General features: G+C 34.4%; 1 non-coding gene across 1 annotated transcript; it reads right to left on the bottom strand.

Moving 5' to 3' along the window:
* Positions 1–863: 863 nt before the first annotated feature.
* On the bottom strand, positions 864–935 carry TRNAG-UCC (transfer RNA glycine (anticodon UCC)). Its single transcript has one exon. It is a non-coding gene; the product is annotated as a tRNA-Gly (tRNA).
* Positions 936–10194: the final 9259 nt, after the last annotated feature.

Raw genomic sequence — 10194 nt, 5'->3', positions numbered from 1 at the left:
CAATATTTCACAATTCTTCACCAATTACCTCTATAAACATTCCAATTGAGTACGGTTTGGTGGAGGCGAAATCTGAAGCTAATATTCAAACATAATACTAAGCTCACTTCATATGACTACACTTCTTTGATTTCAACATTTATTTACTCCATTTCGTGCTCCATTCACAATGCCTTCGACAGCCTCAATATCGTATTTCTGCTCAACAATGTACAAACATTTTGTGTGGGCTCCTTAGCGTGGCTCGTTGACCAAATCTTTAGCAGACACTTCATCCATATGGCCGGACGAAGGAAATTAGTGCAAACAAAGCGTTTGGCATATGCAAACGGCATACTAATTAGTCAGCCGTCGCCGTGTCTTCCTTCACTGCTGGAGTGGAGTCAGCGACCTTCATCTGGTATGGCCAACAATATTATTGGCTTAAATATTTACTTGACAAGCGCATGGGCAGCATAATTTAATTTCGAATGCAAATATTTGATGACATGCAAAAATGTCGCTTTAAATTTCAGAGTACAATAATTAGATATGCATGCACTAAGCATAGATAGGACAAACAGACATAGAAGACATACTAGTTGTGGTCAAATGTTTGGTAATTGAAATTTAATTGAATGCTTTTAATATATGATCATTTGAAATCAGTTAATAGCAGCTGTTGCAGTCTTTCGCCCAACTCAAATTAAGCAATTTGTGCGGCACTAAATTAATTACGAAGCAATTTGAGCTGACTGTTGCCAAAAATAAATTCATATCCAGCTGATTAGGGCCACTAATGCAGATATGTAAATATTCAAATATGTTTAGCATATTTTGATATACAATTTAAAAAAATAAATTAATTTAAAAAAATTTACTTGTGCGTCGGCCGGGAATCGAACCCGGATCAACTGCTTGGAAGGCAACTATGCTGACCATTACACCACCGACGCCGCTTGGGATGCTGCCGAAAAGTTCTCAATATAAATAAGTAGAAAGTAAAGCGCTCTAAGCAGCCTCTCCCTGTAGCTATGTAAAAACAAATTTGTCGCCTCTGTTGCTTATCTAATTGGGTCAAAACTAGCGGAACAAAGGCTACAAAATTTTTACGCTCTATTATCAATAAATTCATTTTTTTCTATGCTCAGCTAGTGTTACAGTTGATTAGAGTTTAATTATTTGTTTATTATTATATTGTATACGAGCAAAACTAATTGTCACGAATAGTTTTTAGTGCGAGGTCAAGTCTGGAAGTAAATGAAATATACGGTCGTATTTCGTAGCTGTGACATATTTATGTGTTTATATATAATCAATAGGAGAGGTCTGTCTTCATAGATGCTTGCATAGATGTTTACTTTACAAAAGTATATATATTCAAAAAAATAAATAAAAAAAAGAAAAAATAAACAATAATGAATATAAAAAATTATAATAAAAACTTAAAAAAAAAAAAAATATTTTAAAAAATTCTATAATTTGCAGTATTATATAATTAGTTTATATTAGTTTATATAAATGATCCTACACACCCATACAATAAACTGATATATCCAAATATCATTACATCTCATATATGTAGATACATAAATAATAATAAAACAAAATTAGTTAAAATAATTTCAAGAGCTTACGCAAATATTCATATTAGAGTTAAATTTAAAATCTTCCTATTAATGAATTATTCCTATATATATTTAAAATATGTATACGGGCATCATTTATTTCTCATATAAATAAAGCTAAGGCTTCTATTATTTACACAATTAAAAATACATCTGAGCATATTTCATACATCATAAAAGACATGATTCTATATCCCTAGCCATAATTCTCTTATTAATCCAAAAACACATATTAATGCATTAAATTCATAATTTTCATTTATGTTTAGAAAATATTTAAATACGAGTAAAGCCTTTTAGAGCTTGACAAAATTTCTAAGCTGTATTTGTTTTTCACTCTTTTGGCCTCTAAAGAAAACGTTTTCAATAATGGCCACATTAAGCCTTTTATGGGCTTATATGAGTGTATCTTATTTCAGCCAGCCCCATCCTCCCAACCAACAAGTAGGCCCTAAAGCCGCATGCGGTCCACGAACTATTTATTATACTACCGCAGCAGCTGCCGCCCTTCGCAAATGAGCCGTTAAAACGAGCCGAAGAACTTTCTGAATCCGAATCAAATTCAAATTGTGTGTTTGAACATTGCTCTGCCCTCCGTCGATCTTCTTTAGTTTTTCTTTGTGTGTGTGTGTGTTTTTTTTTTATGCTTATGAAGCCCTTGCACCATGTAGGCTTTTAATTAATTTGTACGATCTCCGCACAGCGTGTAGGTAATTTCCCATATCGAAAGCATTCGCTGGCCTAACAAATTGCAGCAATATATCAAAATAGAAGCACAGAAAAAAAAAACAAAGCTTGAATTGGTTGATATACCCTTTAGACGTGTGGTACAGGTGAGCTGAGTGTGATGATTGTGTGAAGCTGAACTTGAGGGTATTTCTATAGAAATCTGCCTTCGGAATAAAGGGTAGACTATTGGCAGTTAAATAAACATTAAATGAAATAAATAGAAATTTTAAAATCACGTTTTCTTTGCATATTGCATTAAATGCTAAATGGAATTAATTATTTTATTTGTTTATTTTATTTTTTTTCAATGGAATTCTTGAGCATTTCTATGGAAAGAAAATCAAATATTAGGTCTGTCTCAGGAATTAGATGTGATTTAAAGAAAGAAAGTACTCCAAGTTTATATTTATTTATTCAATTTATATACTGTATATTAAACTAGTACAGGGTATAGTCAGTAAAAAAAAAATAATAATAATAAGAAAACAATATTTGTATTCAACTTATTTTTATATTTATATACAGTTTGACACGAAAGTGTTTTCACTTGGGAAAAAAATAGCAATTTTGTTCTTTGACATTAAAAAAAAACTACTAAATGTGATATTTCTAATTTTTTTTAATTACATTATGTTTTTCAATTTGTTGTCTTACAAAAATAACTTTAAAAAAATTAAAAAACTATTAACATTGGCTTAAATAACAATAACAACATAAAAGATATTCAAATTCAACTGACACGAAAGTGTTTGCACAAAAATAAAGTATTCTAAATAAGGCACTATTAATTATATTAAGTATCAAAATTAGTATTTAGTATGACCCCCATTGGCTTCAATGACCGCTTCCAACCGTCTACTCATGGAATTGATTAGTTTTTGCACATATTCCACCGGTGTCTTCTCCCATTCCTCTAATATACAGGCTTTCAAATCGCTTTTGTTTGTTGGACGTCGCTTGGCTGTCCTTTTTTTGAGATCAGCCCACAGATTCTCTATGGGATTAAGGTCGGGACTTTGTGCAGGAGTATCCAACACCTTTGCACAATTGTAGAGAAGCCAGCACCTGACTATGTTAGCTTTGTGTTTGGGGTCATTATCTTGGTAAAACCTAAATGTTGGTTTACCATCCCTAAAAAATCCAAACTTGCGGGCACTGGACACTAGATTCGTGCGTAAAATCTCCAAATACTGTTTCGCATCCATTGTACTCTCGATAAAGCACAATTCTCCAACTCCTTTACTAGAAATACACCCCCAGACCATCACTGAAAGTTTTCCGAACTTAATAGTGGGAATTATATTTTTCCGTTCAAGGGCTTTCAACGGCTTTCTCCAAACACGGCTGGGTCCATCGTTGTAATACAACATCATCTTCGTCTCGTCACAAAATATGGTTTCATCCCAATATGAATCCACATGTCCCACATGCAACCTGGCGAATGTTAGACGTCTTTTCTCATGATTCGACGACAACAATGGTTTTTTCCGCGCAACTCGGGATGCAAACTCGTTCCTTTTTAGGGCTCTGCGGACACTTTCGCGGGATATGTCAATACGACATTCTTCCTGCAGCTCCCTGGCAAGCGTTCTGGTCGAAATTGTTGGGTTATCATTAACTTTCCTGGCCAGAATACGCTCGGCCCTATCTGTTAACGCCCGAGGTCGTCCAGTTGAATGTCTTGGCTCCAGTGTTTCATTGTTTTCTGCGCGGCTTAAAATATTGTAAATGGTCCTCTTCGATATTATAAACATTTCTGATATCTCCGCCACTGATTTTCCTATGGAGTGGTTATAATAAACCAATTGAATCATGTCAAATGACAATCGCTTCCCTGGCATTCTTAATTTGTTTAAATTTTTTGAAGATTGAATCGATTCTTACAAAATATGACGAAATTGTTCAGAACATAGCATTAGCCACAGCTGTGCACATTGAAATCGCCGAAAACAACGGTAAATACGAATTTAGCAGTAAGAAGAAATAAAGAATAGCATGTGTGCAAACACTTTCGTGTCAGTTGAATTTGAATATCTTTTATGTTGTTATTGTTATTTAAGCCTATGTTTAAAGTTTTTTAATTTTTTTAAAGTTATTTTTGTAAGACAACAAATTGAAAAACATAATGTAATTTAAAAAAAAAAATAGAAATATCACATTTAGCAGTTTTTTTTAATGTCAAAGAACAAAAATGCTTTTTTTTCCCCATGTGAAAACACTTTCGTGTCAAACTGTATATGTATATATCTATTTAATTTAAATACAATATTTTTTTTTCATTCGAGGGTATCCCCCAGTCAGTCAAATAACAACATTGAGCACTCTAGATTTTTTCTTGTTATTTATTTGAACTTGTTCAGATTTTACAAGGGACGCGTTGCTACCTTTTGGCCATTTCGCTGCGACTATGAGTCGATTGGCTCTGATTGGCTCTGTAAAGCTTTTAGCCCGCTGTTGTTTATTTGAATCCCTCGTCTCGGCGAGCGGCGACCTGCGACCTTTTTGGGTCAGTCGAAAAAGTTGACACTGATGCCAAATGATGTCATTGCGCAGTTTGCGGTCGGATTTGTATTATTCCTTTTCAATTCTTGATTTTTTCCCCATTTTTTTCCCATTTTATTTTGTTTTTTTTTTTTTTTTTGTTGTTAGTCATGCCAATGGAAACTTGTTGCTTGAAAACGTTTTGTGTAATTTATCTACGCGCACTTTTTCTTCTTTTTTGTTCATTCTGTTTTGTGAGCACGACTTTGAAGCCTATTGAGTTGTCTACTTTGCTTAATTGAGTCTATTATTTGAACTTAATCGTTGAACAAAGCCGTCTCTGAATTATGCCTAAGGCTCTGTTTTATGAGGCTTAAAGTCGGGTGGCTGGCTGAAGCTGAGCGTGTTATATCAAGGCCACGCTGGCGTGAGTTGAGCGTTTTGATGAATGGATAACGATTTCCAAATTATTGTTTTTTAAGGCTAAAAAATGACAATGTTTTAGCAAAGTGGATTTAATGGTGAGATTTTGTTGAATTTTGTCTATTTTAGCGGGAGTGTAAAGAGTTTTTTTTAGAGTCACTGTGTAGGTTGATAAATTTACGGAGCTTATAAGAAGGTAGTCTGGGTTGGGTATGGAGATATGGAGAATATTTGAAATATAAATATATATATATATATTAAATATTATTATTAACATACTTATTATTTAACATAAAAACAGAAGCTTAAACAGCCCAAAGCTTGAGTTATAGATGGAATAGGAAGAATAGGGAATATTAATGCAAAATAAACTTTGGTCTAAAAAAAAAAAAAATAAATAAAATGAATAAAATTAAAATAAATTTAAAAAAAATATAAAAATAAATAAATAAAAAACTAACGATTACTACACTAAATACCTGACAAAAACCTTGCAGCAAAATCTGCTAAAATACTAATAAATGACTCTTTTAATTATATTTTAGGTCTCACTAAAAGGGAAAATCTATTTTGCAAACCCAAAACAAAAAGATACTCAATCAAAAAAAAATTATAAAAACGCGTAGCCAGCTGAGAGCTTATCAACGGTCCGCTTAGCATATTAAATCGAACTCGAAGCTCGCCAACGTGCAACAAAGTCCTTGAGCTGCGTGCCAGGCGATTCAGTAAAAAGCGCAAAAAAAAAAAGTGCAAAAATTACATATGCAAGAAGGGAAAACGAAGCGAACGGAAACTGCATAATCAAAAATCACAGCAAGCGGTAATCAACGGACCATATATTTTTAAGACCTACCAACCTACCTACCTCCCTTGCAGCTGGCCGAGAGCAACGCATTCGGTGTAGCCCACACAGTCAGCCAGCAGTGAACGGGCAACGATCAAAACAAGTCCCAGAGGCCAGAGTCAAAGATGTTTGGGCAAGTCGGCAGGCGAGTTTGGCAAACATTTGGCCAGAATGCCACATGCGGCGCCTGAAGCAGCCGTTGCCAATGCTGCTGGGATAGTAATACTCCTGCTGCTGCTGAAAGCAAGTTGTCTAAGTTTGAGGCAAGCAGAACATTGAACTTGCGGCATGGCAGCATATGAATTTTTAATTGCATGCGGCATGCGAAACTTGGCCTGGGCAATTAATTACGCATCGATTTGTGACTGGGCCGGGAATTGCGAGTGGCGAGCATGTGTGCATCATTTGCATTTGACGCGGCGGGGAGGCGACTCGAATTAATGGAAACCAGCTCAAATACACACACACACACACACACACAGGCACACACACACACACACAACTCCCAGTCAAAACTTAATTGTTGGCCCTGACTTGGCAACTTTGCAGCAGCGGAGAAATTGCCTAACCGTCAGACAAACCATTTATTCTGTTTGCCAAGCTCTGCTCATGAAGTCATCAATGTATTGAGTCTAGTGTGGGTCTCTTTGGTCATTGTTCCAGCCAGCCAGCACCTAAAGCTCATTCATCAATAATTTCCAGGAAATGAGTGCTTGATGCCAAAACTGCATTTGACTGATTGACATGCGTGCTCTGACCTGGTTTTGGCATGCCTTTCGTTTCTTCCACTGTCTGCTGTGACTTGGGCTCTTCGCCGCTTTTGCATGCTCATGAATCACGTCTCTTAACTGGTTGGGGAATATACTCACCTGTCTCTGGGCCGTCAGTCGTACGCCAACATCATGAGCCATCAGCTTTACTGCTAGTCCTCTAGTCTGCATCTTTTGATTATGGCCCCAAGCTAGATTGCAGGTAAATAATTTTCAATTAAATACGAGCACATCAGAAAATGTATTGACAACGCTCTGCATAGGTGGGCTTTGAGACCTAGAGCTACGAAGTTGTTTACCTTTATGAAAAGCTAAACTTAACTGGAAGTAAAGCAATATTCAGGTAGAATTTTAATATGAATAAAAAGTCGATAAGAAGATATATTAACATAATATAACAAATTGGAGCTGAAAAGTCCATGAACTAAAGGAAAGGTGAATAAATTTTATCAATAAGCTTTCTGCTTATTTAAAATGTAAGCAAATTTTTTATTTAAATTAATTTTTTTAGAATTATAATTATATATTTATATTTATTATTATATGTATATTGTCTATAATTTACAAAAGAATGTTCAGCAAAATTATCTAAAATATTTAATAAACAACTTTCATAATAAATAAATACTTTAATAATAATACTTTTATAATAATACATTTATATAAATTATATAATAAATATATTAAATATTGTATTTCTAAAAAATTTTCTGTTAATAATAATTGAAATACACTATTAAGTTGACATGATCTTTATTTATCAATGAAATAGATTCATAACTCTCAATTGATATAAGAATAAATTAAATCATATAGCAAATACATCATTTTAATTTAATAATATTACAGTCTTTGTATGATTTTATATTATTATTATTTTTAATAAAATCTATAATTTTATTACACTTCGATGAAATTTTTTCTAAATTCCCGTAGCATAATTTTGAAATTAAAATTAAAATTTAAATATTTCTTTTTCTTTCACTCTCAATAATATGATATATTTTAATGAACTGCAATTCATTTGTTTGTATGTATAATTGAAGCCAGTGATGTATGAAACGAGGCCCATAATGGAGTATGCGCAAAAGGAATTACAAATTACACACTATGCCGAGAGGGGCTCCGGCAAAGGAGCTCGAGAGGTAGAACAGTTGGGAGTGCTTCAGTTGATGATTAATGTAAGTCGCGTACAAGGCAAAGTCAAAGACTGCGAAGATGATGGGAAGGATGACGGCGATGACTGCGCTTCCTGGAACTGCCAGGCACAATGGGCATTGGGCATTGGGCAATGGGCAATGGGCAATGTCATTGGTTGGCTGACAGTAAATAATCTATCAATAATTGAAGATGCTCGCTTCGCTTTGAGGGCTCGTGCTGAAGCTGTTGCTGGGGCTCATGGACCACACTTGGCGTTGGCAAAAGGATTTTTTTATGGCTCCGACACTGGTCTAGCCAGCCATGATGATGATTATGATGACGATGTTGATGATGATAGCCATATATGTATAGAGTAGTAGGCAGCAGTCGTGCTGTCCCTGGCCTCGCTTTTATGCTCGACTGCTTTGCGCTCGATTCGATTATTTATGTCATTTGCTTTGACATTTATCATTCCACGATTCACGTTTTTGCCTTTGTCAAGGCCAGACAGGGCTGAAACGAAACGAAACGAAACGGGCCGGGCCAGACCGGACCTGGCTGAACGTTCTATCGGCGCTGTTGTCATCGTTCTCCATATCACAGCAGCCCATCCCATTATATAGCATCCCATCCTATTTGGCCGTTGGCTATTTATGGCCGCGCTACTTAACATAAATTTTATTGCTTTTGCTGTTGCTCATTTGGGGCTTGCTTCGGTTTAGTCAGCGCGAAACATTGACCATCATCTGCCCAATAGCCTCCTCTTCATCCTCCTCGTGCTCCTGCTTCCTGCCTTCTGCCTGCTACAGCTATCGAACAAACTGAAACTGTCTATGAATTGATGAGCGTTCATTTATTGCGTGATTAGTTCGCGTGGTTCATTTTTATGGCCTTTTAAAGGAGCAGCCAGCACAATTTGTACCGGTCGCATTAGCCCTTTTGATATATGCCACATCATATGAATGCGTCTGAGTGAGAGAGTGGGCCCGACCAGCTCTGCTCGCAGGGCATTGACAAGAGATTTCAGATTTATTTTGCTGGAAATGAAGAAAGGTGAAGTAAGATGAGATTTGGCAGTGGCAGCATTTTTGTTGCAATCAATTATAAACCGAGTGACCATTTGTATCGGACTGGGACTGTAATGTATATAATTATATAAGAATACAGTGCTTATCATATTTATAGCCCAGCTTAAGCTTTGAACCAATGTTAACAACATTTTTAATGCACGATGCAGCTTGATATGCATTAAAATATGCATAGAGGAATAGCTGGGCTTATCAAAATGGTTTTGTTTTCATGCTCACATGTTTTTATTATTTTTATTTTATTTGAATATATTTAACTATTATTAAAAAATTTTTTATTCATATTAAATAAGTTGCTTTAAATATTTTTTTATATTTAATTATTATTAAATTCAAGAAACTAAAAACGTTTTCGTATGTTTAATTTTCGTTTTATTTAATCATAATAAAAATGCATTTTATATTTATATATTTGATTTTTATATAATTCAATTTATTTATACTAAATAATTAAATACAATTTTGTATATTTAATAAATACTAAATTCTATTTTTTCATAATATATAACAAGCTACATTTTTGTGTGCTGTAATGCTTTTATTTTATTTTATTTATTTATTTTTTTTTAATTTAACAATGACAATAAATTTGCAATGACAAATTAATATTTTTGACATGAGCTTTAGTTACAAAATATGTGTAATAAGGGATAATTTTAATCAAATTAATTTGCTAACCTAATCTCAGAGTTGACTTTTTAGACAGCTTTTCACTTGATGAAATACAAATCACTTTATAAGGAATTCTCTTTTCCTTACCAAAATAGCTTCTTAATTTAAATGACCAATGGACCAAAACCCCATACAATATTTCTACTCTACTCAAACCTCTTTACAATACCCTCAAAAGACTGCACCACTTAAACGACTCATCCACAAACAACTCGAATTATGCCCAATTGAACACATACATATTTATAGAAAGTTAATTTTTTAATAAAAATAAAAAACTTTAAAAAAAATGAGACTAAATTCAATATTCGAGGCAGTGAACACATCGACACTCTGTCATGTTTCAAGGTGTTTTGTGCACACCTTTATGGCTCATTAACGGACATGTTGCGGGCACCAGAGGAGCGAATGAGTTGAGAGCCGAGGGAATAGGAAAGGAG

This window comes from Drosophila arizonae, chromosome 5 (genome assembly GCF_054131065.1).
Source record: "Drosophila arizonae isolate 15081-1271.41 chromosome 5, UAZ_ARI_1.0, whole genome shotgun sequence".
NCBI lineage: Eukaryota > Metazoa > Arthropoda > Insecta > Diptera > Drosophilidae > Drosophila > Drosophila arizonae.
This window is presented reverse-complemented; position numbering and strand designations above follow the sequence as displayed.